The sequence below is a fragment of the Anabrus simplex genome, chromosome 14 (genome assembly GCF_040414725.1).
Source record: "Anabrus simplex isolate iqAnaSimp1 chromosome 14, ASM4041472v1, whole genome shotgun sequence".
NCBI lineage: Eukaryota > Metazoa > Arthropoda > Insecta > Orthoptera > Tettigoniidae > Anabrus > Anabrus simplex.
Window position 1 is genome coordinate 46804971 of NC_090278.1, and position 18200 is coordinate 46823170.

Consider the following 18200-nt stretch of genomic DNA (forward strand, 5'->3'; position numbering starts at 1 on the left):
TTTTATAGGTTGGCCAGGTAAGTCTTTGTGCTTGTTTAAATTTAGTTGTTCTGTGTTCTATTGCTTCTTTTTCATTTGTGTTCCATGTTATTATTTCCCCAAGATATTTGAATTTCTGAACAATTTTAATCTCTTTATTACTGTTCAGCTGAATAACTGGTAAATCAACTTTAAAAGTTGGCATCATTTCTGTTTTTTCAAATGAAATTTGTAATCCCATTTTTTTAGCTATAATTTCTAGTTGTTCAATTTGAAATTTAGCCTCTTCTATTGTATTTGCAAGTAATGCTAAATCGTCCGCAAAAGCAAGGCAGTTGAGTTTAATATTTCTACCGATCTTGATAGTTGGTTGGCATTTCTTGTTCCATTCACGCATAACCTTCTCCAATGCACAATTAAATAACAATGGTGAAAGTCCGTCTCCTTGTCGAAGTCCAGTTCTTATAGTGAATGATTCTGATAATTCACCTCTAAATTTAACTTTTGCCTTCGTATTTTTAAAAGTCATATTAATGAGGTTAACAAGTTTTTGATGTAAGCCAAATTCTTTAAGGCTTTTTAATAATGAGTATTGGCGGGAAAACCATAACATATGCGGAGTATGGAGGAAATGCCTACTCCCAGTCCTGAACAACTAGGATGAACTTGTAGCACTTCATTCATCACCAATTCATACTTCATTAATCACCTTTCCAGATCACATCTGGAATTGTAAAGCCTGACCTTGGTCAGAAATGTTTCGATCGAAAGATCAGACAATCAATGATGATGAGTCTTCTAATGAATTTCATGTAGTACACATTAATTAAATTAAGTTATGAAACTGTAACACAGGATTATCTTGTAATGCACTACCAGACCTGTCACTGGTACTCTACACTTGCATTACTTCTTGGTGCAGTCCTGCTTGACACGGCTGATAATGTTGCTCTGAGGATGTCGTCTTTCTAATGAAAAAAGTTTTACTCATATCTTGTATATCACACTGCAAGTATACATTCAAGTATTTTTCTCAAAGTAATTAAAGTGCTAATGCTTTGGGTGAAGGATATGTTGTTATATACCCTAACTAACCAATTTTATGTAATTCGTCTAGCAGAGTTTCCTGCCACTGGCCAGCACTGTTTGGGATACAATCCTCTCCATCCTATTAACAAAGCCTTGCAAACCCTTGGACTTTTGGTCAAGCAGCAATAAAGTATAAAATCATGCTGATAGCAATAATTCAAGCTCAGTTTCAGATGTGCTGGAGAAGCATCAGTAAGGGAGAAGTTGTGAAGAGTGGCTTCGCTAGGCATCATCTGTTGAAGAGGAAGAAATCATCATGATGGTATAGGTGAGTCTCTCTCAACTATGTCACACTTCCTTCCAAAGGGAGGATTGTAATTTAAAAAAGTTACATAGCACTGTTCATATCTAGACACTGGTGTTTCTTTTAGTTCAGAAAAGTAGCATTGAAAATTGAGAGAAATATTTAAAAGTAGTTGTAGTTTGGTAAACACAGATATTATGAGTTCTGTGAATATCTCTCCTTACAGATTGTCCTGAAGGCAGCATTTATTCTGCAGCCATATTAAGCTGTCCTCAGAGAAAACACTGACTATGAACTGGTGACTGTGTTGGTAAGTTTTGGACTCTGTCCATGTTGTCATTTATATTCTGTATGAAGTATTGGGATTGCTTTGGTTCTGCTTTCAGGCTGGAATATGGCTGATTTCTGATATTTTACAAATGAAATGTTTCCATTCCTTGCAAGGTATTTGTGTAAGTAGCTTTGAACTTTATCTTCCTTTCGAGCAGAAATATGTGATGCTAGTAGTCTGGTAAAGATAGATATTGAGTGTTCTGTGAATCTGTCTTATAGATTGTCCTGAAGGCAGCATTTATTCCATGTGGAGCTGTCCTCAGGACCTCTTGAGTTTTTTAATTTTCATAACTGCCTCCCAATGGAGGTCGTTCCGAATGACTTGGAATACCCACAAGACAGTATTAATTGGACTTTGAATTACGTAAGTTTGAATTAAATGAGTTTCTGTGTAAGAGAAAAAAATGAAAATCAACAGCCTGTTTCCACTCATTTGACCGTGTCAGGAATATATAGGTGTTGTGCGACAGTTCCTTACATTGACAGTATTGTGTATGGAAGTGTAAGTAAATATTTGTCGACAAAAATGTGTGTGTAACCTCAGCGTTCTCTTCATTCAGCAATGTTAAGCTGCAATACACGAGTTAGAGGTAATATACATTCATACCCTATTTGTTTACAGATATGTGAAAACTTGAAAATGGCTCATTGCTGTAGTATCGACTATCAGTGGAATTATAACACAGAATCTGAAAATACAGGGGCCATTTATTTACTGACGGATGAAAGCCGCCGTAAGGTATGGCTTTGTCACATGTCGATGGATTTTTCTAAAGTGAAAAAGCCATTACTAACTTACAGTATGCATAAAACATTTTATGAGTCGTACATAATTAGAGTAGATAGGGGTACGGTTAAGGGACAATTGAAAGAGTTCACTAGAATAATTCCGAAACCTACTGAAAATGCTGTGCCAACTATTTTTTGAATACACCTTCATATTATTCGAAGTGCAACTCGTCTTGCTGATGTAGACGAGGAAAATCTTCGAACAGCTATTCAGAATGGTATCGAATCCAATAAAATATACCTTGCAGAGGAATCTGTGAAGTGTATAAATGACATTGGTTCATTCCTTGGAACCCGACAAGTTTATTTCGGAGTGGACTGTGATGGTTAAGCATGAGAAGAAATTATTTGTTTCCTGGTATTTGATAGGTGAATTTCTTGTGTTACTTCGTTTATCACTATACTTGAAGATTTGACATTTATTGTAAACATAAAGATCGGTAATAACTTCAGTGTAAATGCACCCTTAAAACACACAAACGGTTTAGAAGGTATTAAGTCACAAGTGGAAAAGGGATAAATAGTGCCTACTATTAGGAATAAGGTTGAGTGCTACCCAAATTTTACAAACTCTTCCCAGTTATGAGAACGAACAATTAATTGTTGTTTATTGTTGAACAACGTAATGTGTCGCAGGCCTCAAGAAATAAGACAGTATGGCAACAGAACCATGATCGTAGCATCTTGTTTATATGTTTATTCAGTCCCCACATACACTGCTCTTCGGAAATGCAATTTAACGTTTTTACTGCATCCTTGTACCTTACAGAAACTAATTTGTAATTATTAGCTAGTAAAATCTAAAGCTTTTACAAAAGTTGAAATGTGATTGTGATATACAATATGTAGTGGCTTTACTTAAGTAAAGAAGTTAAAGTGGATTCATCATATGATTTTGTTAAGGAGCTGGATAGGGGTAAATTAACTTTGCCATCTGAGGTACTTGTATTTAGAGTTGGATTGTTGTGTAACAGAGTCTTCTTTACATGTGAAAGATTCCATACAGCATTTTATGTCAAGGGGAAACAGTTCTTTGTTGCCCAAAAGATAAGTATGTCAAAATTAGAGAAATCAGACAAATAATGCTGAACGTGTTAAATGAACTTGAAAGGGTGTGTCTGTGCAAATTAAAGTCTACTAAATAATTTTGAGAAGAAGTCAAATGATAAATCGTGTTGTTCAGAGGACTTCCAGAAAGGTAGAAAAACTTAAGAATTATGTATGATGTTGCCATTAATGCTTTCACGGCCCGTACTTATAGACATGATAGTGTATAGGCTTTTGGGCTTATGCCATGCCAAGAAAATAAGGTAAAATTCTTAACGTTTCGCAGAAAACTGTGCTTTGCGTTCTCAGAAGAAATCTCGACTGTCCATAAGAAAGGCTTGTTTAAGAAGCCTTGACACGGCATAAGTCCAAAAGCCTATACACTATCTTGTCTATTAAGTATGACTAGGTGATGTACCCGTGCTTCACTACGGAATTATACATTGTACACAGAATTCTAGTGTACACATTGTGAGCAAGACTGTATTAAATTGCATAGCTTTTAATGTTACCCTAGAAACGCGACGGGGAAGTCGCCAAACATCTCTTCTCATATGAAGACTGAGTTAGGGAATTTTCACTGTAATGGTAGACCAGCTTGCATACAGTCAGTCACAATCAGGTTGGAGAGTTTTCATTATAATGGTAGACACTCACTCTCCACTTGCCTTTTTACATCCTCAGAAACTGTCTTAGTGGTTTTCCCAACTGAAATGAACATACGTCATTTCAATGACGTCAGTAGGAATGACGCGATTAAAAGCAATACTTTCATATGAAATACTCGATCAAATGAAACGCCACACATTTTCTCACTTTTAACGAACAAGACTAAGCTGCCGATCTAACAGTCCAAAGTTCCAGAGCTGGAATGACCAAGCCGCAGATAGTCGTGATTCGTGAACACTCTGTCTTTTTTCGGCGGGGAGAGGGTCGAATAGTGGAAACTCCCAGGGCAAAAACTATGTCCTTTTACTAATCTGTTTCCTAGGAGTAAACAATGAGTCGGATTTTATCAGTTCACTACAGTGACGGTGGAAAAATCTATCTGACTTCGGGGCAAATTTTTTCTCCTAGCCAGAGGAGAAACCCCCTCTTCACTGATAATTTGGAATAAAATGAATGTAGATTTTAATAAAAGAGAAGAAGGAGAAGAAGAAGGATGAGAAGAAAAAGAAAAAGAAGAAGCCCTTTTCAGGGTTAAATTCTGAGTTATTTAGTGAATTGTGGTGCTATAATTTGGAATAGGCCGAAATTGTTATTCTAGACCAGGCCATACTACTACTACTTCGCGATCCTCTGCCTTAAGTATGGATACTGCTCATTCAAAAACAGCGTGTCAGAGTAGGGATCAAATAACTGGAATACTATGAAGAAACTGTGTGTAAGTTGCAAGTTGCTTTACGTCGCTCCGACACAGTTAGGTCTTATGGTGACGATGGGACAGGAAAGGGCTAGAAGTGGGAAGGAAGCGGCTGTGGCCTTATTTAGTGTACAGCCCCAGCATTTGCCTGATGTGAAAATGGTAAACCACGGAAAACCATCTTCAGGGCTGCGGGCAGTGGGGCTCGAACCCACTATCTCCCTAACACTGGATACTGGCCGCACTTAAGCGACTGCAGCTATTGAGCTCAGTCAGAAAATGTATGAAACAGAGGAATGATTTGCTATAGAAGAAAGTTTTCTAACTCCCTCGGTACGCAGCAGTAATCCCATTTATCGGAGTTGAGAGGCAGCATAAGAGACAAAATAACATCGCAACAAACAATGGTCAATGTTATGTGATTTCGATATTGTAGACCTTCACATTTAGTTTTCTTTTAACTCTAAAATACCACTCTTATAATAGTCGGTACGGTAAAACTGAATAAAACATAAATGATCGGAAATTATATTCTCCGTAACTTTTGCCATGTACTATTTTTCGATAGGACTAAAAACATAGGTATTTAAAAATTAAATTTTAGGCTCTTTTCCCTAAACTACAATTTTATCCAGGGTGAATAAAATTGTTAATAGCTTAGACTGTAGTTTCTTATTCCCCGACTATATATACCGATTTTCATTCAATTCTGTTAATCCATTTTCTTCTACCGGGCGAGTTGGCCGTGCGCGTAGAGGCGCGCGGCTGTGAGCTTGCATCCGGGAGATAGTAGGTTCGAATCCCACTATCGGCAGCCCTGAAAATGGTTTTCCGTGGTTTCCCATTTTCACACCAGGCAAATGCTGGGGCTGTACCTTAATTAAGGCCACGGCCGCTTCCTTCCAACTCCTAGGCCTTTCCTATCCCATCGTCGCCATAAGACCTTTCTGTGTCGGTGCGACGTAAAGCCCATAGCAAAAAAAAAAAAAAAAAAATCCATTTTCTCGTGGCTCAGCGTCGATATGGACTTGGCAACAAAAATACAAATTCATAAATATCTTTATCATAGCTAGTATGGTACAAATGTATGATATAAATGGTCAGAAATGTAATTCTATATAACTATATGTAACTTTGGGTAGTATTTATCGATACGACCACTAATAATATAAATATTCAAGAATGAAATATTAGGCCTTCCCCTAAACTACCATTTTATTCAGTGTGAACAAAATGATTTATAGCCTAGATTATAGTGGCTCATACTGACTTTGTATACCAGTTTTCAATGAGATAGGACCACTAATAACATAAATATTTAAGAATTGGCCTTCCCCTAAGCTACCATTTCACTAAGGGTGAATACAATTATTTGCAGCCTAGATTGTAGCGGCTTATTCACTGACTTTGCATACCGATTTGCAATCAATTCTCTTCAGCAGTTTTCTAGTGAAGCATGTGCATACATACATACTGGGACCTTTCCCACCGTCCCCAATGACTCATGGGACCATGTGACACCAAAACCAACCCTTTCGGGTCACGAACACATGGGACCATGCTCCACGGAAGTCGATAGTCAAGGGACCTATTCGGCCTGTGCCGATTTCCCCTCAACAACTTTTTTCTTTTAATTCTTTGTTGCATCCTTTAAGTAGCCTCATTATGACATGTAACGATCTGTATGCTTTCCCAACAATATCATCAACATGACCCTTCCAGTGCAAATTACTTGGGATAACTACCTCGTCCAAAGTATATTCAAATTCAGTTTTAAAGCTCCTGTTTGTAAAAGTTGTAACAGTTGATTTGCCTCCATTAACCTTCATTATTTTCTTCAACCCGTTGTTGGATACTTTCAAGGTCCCTTTGTAATTCTGAACAATCCTCAATGTTGTTTATAGGGAAATAAACAATTGTCATCTGCGTACAATCTTATTTTTGATGTTATATATTGTTCCTTAAATCATTTGCGCATATTAAGAAAAGTAACGGACCGATTATACTACCCTGTGCAATTCCCTTCCAAAATTTCTCTTCCTGAGATACATTATTTCCTACTTTGACTTTCTGAACCCTCGAATTTAGAAATGTTTTTATCCAACGTGTAACCCTTACGTCCAATCCTATTCCCTCCAATTTCTTTAATAATATTCCATGTTCCACTTTATCAAAGGCTTTGGAAAGATCTATGGCTATGCAATCTGACCTCCTGAATCCAATTGATCTGATATGTCCTGCTGAAATCCCACCAGTTGTGCCTGACAGGAACATTTCTTGCTAAATCCATACTGGCTCCTCATGAACCAACTTTTATCATCACATATCCCTCTGATGTACTTTGTAAAATACTGGAGAGTTTAATATCAAACTATACTGGTCAGGCTGATTGGTCTGTAGTTCTCTGGTTTCCTTTTATCACCCTTTCCTTTATAAATTGGTATTATTATAGATTCCTTCCATTCCTTTGGTATTATATTACTATTTATAACATAGTCAGAGAAATTTTAAATTAGGCACTATGTACCACCCCATTGTCTTTAATACTTCTCCAGTAATTTAATCACTTCCTGCTGCTTTTCCTTGATGAAGCAGTTGGATTTCTCTGAAAATATCTTCATTTGTGAATGAGAAGCTTCTTGTTTCCCTCTGTGTCTCTTCCTCTCTATCTTCTGTTTCGGTTTCCAACTCCTGACAATCATCTACTGAATCTCTGAATTCCCTACTAAATAGGTTTGCTTTCTCAGTATGTGTTAAATAGAGTTCACCCTCTTCTCCCACCATTGTAGGAATTTGGATTCCTTTTCCTTTTTGATTCCTGATATATGAATACAGCTTTTTCCATTTCCCTTTGTGGTCATTACCCTCTTGAAGTATGCCATTCATATAATTCTCTTTTGCTTCCTTTTTCACTCTATTCAGTTCCCTCATTAGCTGTTTTCTAGTTTCTCTACTCTCCCTACCCTCTTTGATTTTCCTGTTTACTATTCTACATTTTCTTTTTAATTTTATTTCCCTTTTATTATAAACGGGGTCTGAGATCATTTTACCCTTCTTAACAGGTACAAATCTCTTCTCTCCTTCCCAAATGATTCCTTTAAATTTAGCCCAAAGTGTATCCACGTTTCTCCCTTCACTTATCCAACAACTGAATTGTGATTTAAGGTAAGTCCCAAGTTCATCAATTTTAGTTTTTCTGTACAATTTCTTGTCTTGTGTAACCCTCTTTTTAAGCCTTTTTGGTACGAGTCCTACATCCATTATTACAGCCTTATGGTGTCCTATACCTTCAATTAACTCAGTTTTATCAACAATTTCCCATGGTTTAACCAAGAATACATCTAGCAAGTTATTGAGACGAGTCGGTTCTTGTACTACTTGTGTAAAGGCTCCCTTCCAAATTAACTTATTTGCCAGTTTCTGTTCATGGGCTTCACTTGCAGCTCCATTCCATTCAACTTCAGGCAAATTTAGATCTCCCCCAATTATTACCATATCATTATTGTTTTTATGAGTGTAATCTATTATTTTCTCAAATATTTCCATGTCTCTTTCCTCTCTTCCAGGCCTGTATGTTCCTATAATTCCCACCTCCTTCATATTGTCACAAACTAATTTTATCCCTAATATTTCATCCCTTTCATCAGTAAACCATTCATGTGAACAGTAAGTTTCCTTCACCAGAATAAACACCCCCCCCCCCTCCCTTTTTATCTCCTCGGTCTCTGCGATAGACTGTGTACCCTTCTGGAAATACTTCTCTATTACCCACCCCTTCTCTCAACCACGATTCCACTCCTATCACCACATCAGTCTCATAAGCTTCCATCAATGTACCGAATTTTAATTGTTTATTTACTACACTTTGACAGTTTACCAAGAGCAATCTCAGACCCCCTTCCTCCCTAAAACTTGACTGTTGCACTTGGGTAACTTGAAATTCCTTACTATCCTGAGTTTCATTTTCTAGTTGACTGAGCCAGCTTGAAGTACAGCTGGCTCTTTCTACTAGTTTTCCTGGTCAGTATTATAACTCAAGGGAGTTGCCTGTTTTACTGTACATATCTTAATAAAATCTAGAACAATATTTGCTATCTTTCTACCTGAACTGTTGAGATGGAGGCTATGTTTTGTATAACAATATCTCTCAAAACTGCTGCATTCAATAATCTGAGTATTCCGAAAATGTTTACTAATTTTAACAATATCTGTATTGACCTTGTCCACTTCAATGTTCACACACGAGTCTCTACGAAATCATGCCTGTGGGGCACGTTCACTACAAAGACGTTAGTGTGGGTCAGCTTCCCTAGTGTATGTTTAAGTTGTGATCTTACATTCTTCGCGTCGTCGTGAGCTATGTCGTTCGTCCCACCGATGATAAGCACTGCATCGCCGCTCCCGAAGTTCCTAGCTGCTGCTTCTTCTACGTTTTCCAGGACACTGCTAATAGAAGCTCCTGGATATATTTCTCCGGTTGCTGCTATATTCTCGTCGTTAATCACTCCCGCAATTTCCCTTCCTTGGCTATCACCAAACACAGCTACCTTTGGTGATTTAGGTCTAACTGGGTCTTTAATCTGAATTCTAGGCCTAAATTTTAAACTCGGCACGGCAACGGCAGCGGATCGCGATGATTTGGTTTCACGCGCGCGATCGTTGTCTTCCAGAATTAAATTATTTAGGACAGAAAACCTATTTCTGATGTTTATTTCCGGAAATTCAGTTGTAGATTTCTTCTTAGCCGGCCATCCACGAACTACTTGACACCACGTGCTCGAGTTTGTACTGGTACCGGTATATCACTCGAAGAATGGTCAGTCCCAAATTCTAGCGATCGCAGTCTTTCTTTCAATTCTTGATTTTCAACTTTAAGAGTCTCATTGTCCTTTTGTAGAATGTTTATAATTTCTAACGCACTTTTATATTCCTCATCGATTGTTTTCGGTGCTTCATCGTCAACGCCGTCGCCAACTACAACATTCCGAACACACTGTTCACAAATCCAGTCAACATTTTCATTAGTTTTTACCTCTCTAGGGCAATTTCCTCACTTATAATGCCACCATCGATCACATGAATCGCACAACATTCCATCACTAATCTTCGACGTTTTCCGCACTTTTCGTCACATTTTACGGTTAATTTACTCGGAGGATAAAACACTTCGTCGTCATTATCGGGCGCCATTTTGAAAAAAACATACAGTGGCTAGAGAACTTAGATCTAACTCTTTGAAAACAATCGTGCAAGCAGAAGGGTTCAATGTTATGTGTTTATCTTGTAATTATGTATATAATATTTTGAACTGTATATTTAATCTTTGTATTGTTTCGTGTACGTTACCATTCGCTAATAATAATAAAGGAGCTTGAGAGAAAACAACTTGCTTTGCACTCCGAAAGTAGGTATGTGTTCAGTTAGACATTTCTTCGCCTGTTGCTACAAAACCGTGGCAACAGCGTAATTTGTATGACCCGCCTAATTTGGTGGCCGCGACAATAGTGTAGTCCTACTAACAAGCAACAGTTCCTTCTATTTAAAATGTCCCCCTTTTCATATTTGCGATCTCGAACATAAAGAAAACATATATATAAAAATAAACTTGAGAATGCCGGGTAGGCTTTAGATGTAATATACTCAGGCATATAGTAGGCCATCAAAATTGATGAACAGGCAGCCAGATGGCTTCAAATTAAAATGCCTGCACACGGTAGCTGATGATAATTATAGTAATTAATTATAAAATATTTTTATAACCTTAATTTCTATAGCAACAAAAACAGCTTCGTGGTCACTTATACCACCTCATAGAACTCATCTGTAAAATTATTTTGGAATGCTTTGAGAAAAAATCTACCTTTACAATACTGTATTACGAATAACAAGTTAGTTAATAGGACATGTTTGACTGAAGATGTCTCTAAATAGGAGACCATAGATATGTGGAACAAAGCCAAAATACAAAGATGGGATACAAGAACAATATTAAAATGTTCTCTCCATGTCAAAATAATAGGTGTGTTCTAAACATTCAGGAAGAGTGGACCACTCTATTTAGGTATGTAATTTTTAAGACTGTTGGACCCTGGACTTCTTTATTATTACGTAAGTTTCTGTACCGTAAACCCAATTTTTGTAGCTTCCTCTTATTCTTGTCGTATTCTGGACTTAAAAAAAATGTAAGAATGATGATAATTCCCAATTTCTGCTCTATTCATCTTGACGATCGGAGGTACCCGGGTTTGAGTCACAAATACAACACTAACTTGCATATTTTCAATATATATTGAACCCTTTGGTGCATACCGAAGGATACCTACCTTTCTTACCTATCATCAAATTTCATGAGATCTGTCTCTTGGGTCGTATCGGGTTCTTCGTCACCTGCCGAGATAAAGGTAGGGTTTAGTAATTCTAATCTATCTACTCTAATGAAAGTTTTGATTTAAAAAAAAATATTCATATTTATTCAAGTGATTCATGAAGCATTTTTGCTTTCTCAACGGTATCATTTAACTCCATCGTGTCCACTGGACACCACAATTATTTTACATAGAGGGTCAGAACACTGGTGTGAGCCTTTGACGTAACTACCTGATGGGCATCCTTACTAGAAACCATTGTCTCAATTATTAATTCAAGAAAGGAAAGTCTGGAAATCCTCCAATTCGGCTTCCATGTGAAACCACATGTACCATCATAGTGATTCTTTATGGTCCAGACCTCATAACACGAACTCTGGACTCGGTATAATTAAGGCAGTCCAATCGGTGTGTGCCACACAGTGGTTATACGGCATGGACCCCTAATTGAATTGATGTGACCTGCGACTATGTCATGGACCGACATCTAAACTTCTAAGTTACTTTAAAGTCATTGTGGATGATGACCGCAAGGAAAATGATGCTACGGTGGCATATGGCCCTAGTCTTAAGTCACTGAGGTTGATGACCCCCTGACCATCCAGTTTTCTAAGCTGAAGGCTAAACACAGTTAAGTTACATCGGTTGATGACCCAAGTTTCCACTTTACTATCCTCAGCACATTCACTGCTCAATCAATCAAAGTTAAATAATACAATAGCCATGCTCACAATACTTAGTGGCAGTAAAATCCATTACCTTCGGATATGTCCCCTTAATCGTTACGTTAACATTTACACATTCCCCAGAAAACAAACTAAAATTTCCAGAATGCATCTCAAAGTTATTCGCCTGATTTTAAAGTTATTTCAAAATACGGTTTTCACGGAATTTAATAATTTAATAAATTTAAATGATTTAATGAAATCTTAATGCACAACAAATTCTATTTCCGCGGACGGATGGTTTCTTCACAAATTCCTACACAATGCGACGTCAAGTTTTTAATCCTGTGATGCTTATCTGTTGATTCCGATAGCTGGAAAAGAACTATTACATCATTCATGTCCAGTTTATATCTTGTTTCATGACCTCACACTTTAAATCTAATCTAACCCTAGCCATTATTAACACTTGGATAACCCTAATTACGTACAAACCAAAAGCAACTCGCCATATAATTACGATGTCATATCTCGTCATAACATTTTATAAAGTTTGTGCACCCCTCACAGACAAACAATCATCACTACCATCGCTCTATATTTTGGACAACCCTGAATTTGGCTAACCTTATTCATTATATTCTAAGTTCGTGGTCTCAAATGCACATTACGTTCTCAATTAAACAAATTTACAGTATCTAATAACACACACGTTATTCCCAGATGAAAATTTCAACTAAATCCAACATTTAACGTTACCCTCTGCCGAGAAATGCAATCTCAATTCAATGTGTAACACACTCTGCATGTCCCGTTATCCCAGCGGCGAACCCCTATCAGCTGACGGCATTTCTCCCCAACCCCGTTTGTCAGTGATATAAGACATCTGGTCGTTCTACCTGACTGGCCTCTCAGAATACAACCTTTAAACTCTGCCGACATAATTACACAAATACGATATTCTAACCAACAAATCCACATAGATTATACTTCAACATGCCCACAATAAGTGTACACATCGCAAATTAATACCGGCGCGGAATCTTGTATTCTGCTTTCCATTCCCAACATTATAAAATCTTCCTCGGGCTTCCACAAGTCCCGGCTCCATTGACAGGTCTCCAACCTGATTCATAAATCTCATCTCGACTCACACGACAAACTAACCTCTGTTTTCCAAACTCACGACTATCACTGACAAAAGAACTGGAAAAAAATCCTTACTAGAATCCACGACGTCTAATAACGCACAGTGCTTTAATAATGAATAACTTCGCATAAAATGATATAAAAATACGATAACTGGATTTTCACGAAAATGTCTGTAAAATTCTACTAAATCTTTTTTATTGTCGGTCAGACACAGTTTAAATGGGCCTAGAAAAACGTTTCACTCCGTGACCAAATTCATCACTCTATACTTTCACCCGACTGCGTGCTTCCACTTGATTGAAAATGGGTAAGTATGAATTTCTTATATTATTTACGTCAAAATTTCAGACAGAAAATTTTACGTCGAATGAACATCTTAATTTGACATCACAGAATATAGGCAGTAAACACACGGAAATGACGATCTACATTGGACGTGATATCGCTTCGAAACCCTATTTAATAACTTTACATCATACGGCACTCGCAAGACTTCAAAAATTTATCCAAGTGGAAAATAAAACAAATGACTCTTTTTTCGTCGTATTTGACATTTACAAAAACCACATAGGGGCGACCAACTGCGTCGTATATACTCCCTTCAATTACATATATTTTAGACATCATGAAACAAGATATAATAGGTGGTAAGATGGTAAGTCACATACCTTAGGTTACGCCAGCGTTCATCATAGGGCTCACCTGTGACCCTGGCATTTTTATTTAGCCATTTTTACATTTTTGGCTGTACAGATCATTTTATTCTTCCGGTTTCCTGGAAATAAAGCATAAAAAAAAGAAAATGCCCTTCACTTGTTCTTGTTGAGCGCATACGATGGACTGTAATTATTTCCGCACACGAATTTCTTTCTTTATCACATACACATTTATTCGGTACTATGACCGTCCTATCTGGTACAATTGTTTCCACTCAAGAAACACTATCTCAACATGGAGGCAAGACCCAGCCACAACGGCTAAAATCTGTTGGTTGGACTTAGTCTACCTTTGTCGTTCGATTTTACAGAGCAGCTCAACCCTCTGTCTTCAGCCTCGTGATACAAAATGCAGGGGCTTCGTCATGGCGTCAATTCTTATTTCCCACTGTCGGCAGCCCTGAAGATGTTTTTCCGTGGTTTCCCTTTTTCACACCAGGCAAATGCCGGGGCTGTACCTTTATTAAGGCCACGGCCGCTTCCTTCCACTTCCTAGGCTTTTCCTATCCCATCGTCGCCGTAAGACCTGTCTGTGTCGGTGCTACGTAAAGCAAATCGCAATTCTTATTTATAGAAACTTCCCCCTCTCTCCGGGCATCTCCCTTTGCCGCCAAGAAAATTTCTGTAACTTTTCTAACTTAACTGAACTGTAATTACAAGAGTTCTGAAGGTGACTACATACTTGCTACATTTCCGACGGTAGTGTTCATGTACATTTAACATTTATACATATTCAATTAGCTGGATAAATGACCTCATTTGATAGGCACTATATTTTGTCGACTTGGCTTGGGCATGCCATACACACGCGCTCTTCTGAAATAGTCCACAAAATGACTTAAGATTCTTCCGCCGTCGACACGTGCGAATGACGTCACGTATCCCAGAGCGTGGGCTAGAAGGTAGCCATTCCCTCGCCACGTGTCAAATCCATGCTATCAAGAAATCGAACTTCTTATTCCAATTGACAATGTAATACATAATATTCTTAGGGCACAAAGGTCATGGGTTCAGTATACAGTGACTCAAAAAAGTATTGGTCTGTCGAGATATGCTACATATGAGGACGAGGAATCTAAGGAAATGATGATAAAAATTGACATATACTAGAATCCCTGATTATCATTTTGTGTAACATGTACATTGTAAGAAAAACATCATTCTTCCATGTCCATATAACTAAAAAGCTATAACTTAAAGCAATCATTTTCACTTGCCACCAAAAAAGTATTGGTCTGAATTAACATAACGCAATTTCTTGATCCTTCTTGAACGTTTCAGTACCTGGTAGGTCCTCCTTTCCTCTTTATAATCTCAGCTAACCTATTTGGCATCGATCGTACAAAGTTTTCCGTATTTTCTGTGGTATGTTATTCCAATCGGCGAGTAAGGCTTCTTTCAGGTCAGCTTTGTTTGATATTGCATGTTTTTTCACGTTTTGCTCCAAATAGTGCCACAAATTCCCGATGGGGTTGATGTCGGGAGATTGTGGTGGAGTTTCCATCCAACACGGTGTATTATATAACAGCCATAGCTTCGTGTTCAGGGCTGTGTGTTTGAGGTCGTTATCTTGCATAAACGTATACTTTGCTGAGAGTCCCATTTTTTGTACACTTGATGGAAGATGTGTCTTGAGGATGTTAATGTATGCTTTGTGATCCATAGTCCCTTCAATAAAGGCTAATTCACCTACACCATTCGCACTCAGGCAACCCCACACCATCAGGGAACCACCTCCATGTTTTACAGTAGCTGTCAGGTTCTTCTCTTCAAGTTCAGAATTCGTCTTCCTCCACACAGTCACTCGTCTGTCTGACCTGAAGAGGGTAAATTTACTCTCATCAGTAAAAACGACTGTCTTCCAATCCTCATAGCTGTCATTTCTGTGCTCTTTAGCGTACGCAAGTCTCTTCTTTCTGTTAGCCTTACTGATGTTCGGCTTTTCTAAGGGCTCTTCTGCTCGCATATCCTCTTTCGCGTAGCACATTTCGGATGGTTTCAGATGACACTTGCACTCCATCTTGTTGTAACGCAGCTGCTATCTTCGGCGCACTTAGCTGAGGATTTTGGGCCACTTTACGCACAATTTGCCGTTTGTCTTGTACTGATAACTTTGAGGGACGGCCACTTCTTTGTCTATTTTCTATTGTCTTTGTTTGTACCTGTACACAATATTTTTAACAGTTGTAACAGCACTTCCAATAATTTCACTTACACTCTTGAAAGATTTACCTTCCCGAAATAGTCGCACTACAATCCTCTTTTCTTCCACGGCTGTTTCTTTCATTTTCCTTCCCATTGCAAGCTGAACACAGAAACAGTGCTGAATATTACCTTCCGTCGTGTCAGCACAGACACAATGAGCCAGATGCAGCAGACAGCACGATATCGCGATGATATTATGTACTAGACCAATACTTGTTTGGCGTGTAATGACGCACGCCTTTGTACTACTGGTCCTTTTGCAAACAGCGTGAATATCCTTGACTCTATATTCAACCTACTGATGTATTTGACTGTCTTACATATCTGCATATGTATAATTCCATTATATGCACCATTATTTGTACCATAGAGTTCCGTTCATACCACGGCTGTGGGCAAACCAGTACTTTTTTGAGACACTGTATATATATTTTTCTTGTGAACCTCCGTGGCTCAGGTGGCAGTGTGCCGCCTCTCACCTCTGGCTTCCCTGGTTTGAATCCCGGTCACTCCATGTGAGATTGGTGCTGGACAGAGCGGAGGCGGGACAGGTTTTTCTCCGGGTACTCCGGTTTTTCCTGTCATCTTTCACTCCAGCAACACTCTCCAATATCATTTCATTTTTATTAATCATTCATTAATCATTGCCCCAGGAGTGCGACACACCTCGGCAGCTGGCACAATTCCCATCCTCGCCGCTAGAAGGGGGTTTCATTCATTCCATTCCATGGCCATAAACCACGGCTGACTAGAAACACGCCGTGGCGCGCACGTCACACTTTGAACGTCGCATGACTTTGACGGTTTGCCTAGACCTACAGAATACATCCCAAGGCTGACGTGAGATACTATATTAGGGTGGTAAATAGAATGGGCCGATTGCAGAAACGATGTTTAGACGATGTCTACGGTTAAACAATGCGTAAGTATGGCTGCCGCATTGCAGAGATGTTATTTATCACTTAGACACTGTCTAAAACCGATGTTTAACCGGCCATGTTTAAATACTGCTGAGAGCACTGCTTAACCTCAAATGAGAGGACTGAATCACAATCAGAGGTTATGTATCATGAAACATGTAATTTGTATTATCATGTTGAGACGATTCCAGGAAGAACGGTTAGCCTTACGGCTTCTCTGTGGGTCACCTGCTGCAAAATCCCAGCAATTCATTTGAAATGTACGAGGAGGTAGAGCTTAAAATAAGATTTCGCTTTTCAAGAAACTTGTTTCTTGTGACTGACAACGGGACAGTCCGGTAACTGTAAATTTGAATACAATTCTTGGCAACCGATACATTGCATTATACATGGCGTAATTTCCATGGAATTATAGGTTACTTCGACTACATACATGTCAGAATTACTTGTCCCGATCGTCAGAGGGCTGTCACGTACATCAACCGGGAGGAATTCACTTATATTTACTGCCAAGTAAGCACACACAATAGTGAAAACTAAAAAGTAGGTCTCATGTGTTTTTATATATATATATATATAATCGTAGTGCTAATTCGGATAAGTTTTTGGCAACTATGAGATAGGTAAATGCAAGTGGTGGTGATGGTGGTGATTATTGTTGGGGAAGAAGGGGATGGTGAATGGTCTTATTTACCATACAATACTATGCTGCTTTTTAACAGGATTGGGGATGGAGAGAATCATTTTGGATTGTACTAACCGTTTTTACACCTGCCAACTTTTAGAAATAAAAAATAGGAAAAATCTTGAATTCTTGGATTTCACCAAGTATATTGCACCACGGTCTCGATGAAAAAAGGACAAGATAAAGGGCATACAGATTTACAGTTACAATCCGACTTGACCATTAAATTTAAAATCTTAAACTAAGAAAATACTAGCAGTTTCCTGCAGAGTCCACCCGCAATGTACAAAGTATGGTGTTGTTCGTTATGATCCTCACGGATGTATTTGGAAAGTTTAGAGTTAATGAAATAAAGCACGTGATCTGCTGTGGTGATAGAATGTAATATTATGCCAACAAAACACTTGAAAATACATCACACAAAGAAATTGAAAAACGTTCCTTGGAACAGCACTACGTGCCGAATTGTTAAAAAGTCCTTCAAAGATCTTCATCATGGAGACAAATGTACTCATAACTTTTATCAGAATCTACCAATTTGAATAGTTAAGAGCTGAAATGAAAGAGCTTGATCCATGAGTGTTCTTATGCAAAACGAACTCCTTGCCTCAATTAGAACCAAATATATGATTGCTTCAAAGAGACGAA

At 38.3% G+C, this 18200-nt stretch overlaps 1 long non-coding RNA gene across 1 annotated transcript in view; it reads left to right on the plus strand.

Moving 5' to 3' along the window:
* Positions 1–1224: 1224 nt before the first annotated feature.
* LOC136875815 (uncharacterized) overlaps positions 1225–18200 on the plus strand; it is a 56458-nt gene continuing 39482 nt past the window's right edge. Inside the window, exons 1-2 of the long non-coding RNA XR_011018986.1 lie at positions 1225–1336; positions 1539–1622. This is a non-coding gene — a long non-coding RNA (uncharacterized lncRNA). The remainder of the gene's footprint in view (positions 1337–1538; positions 1623–18200) is intronic.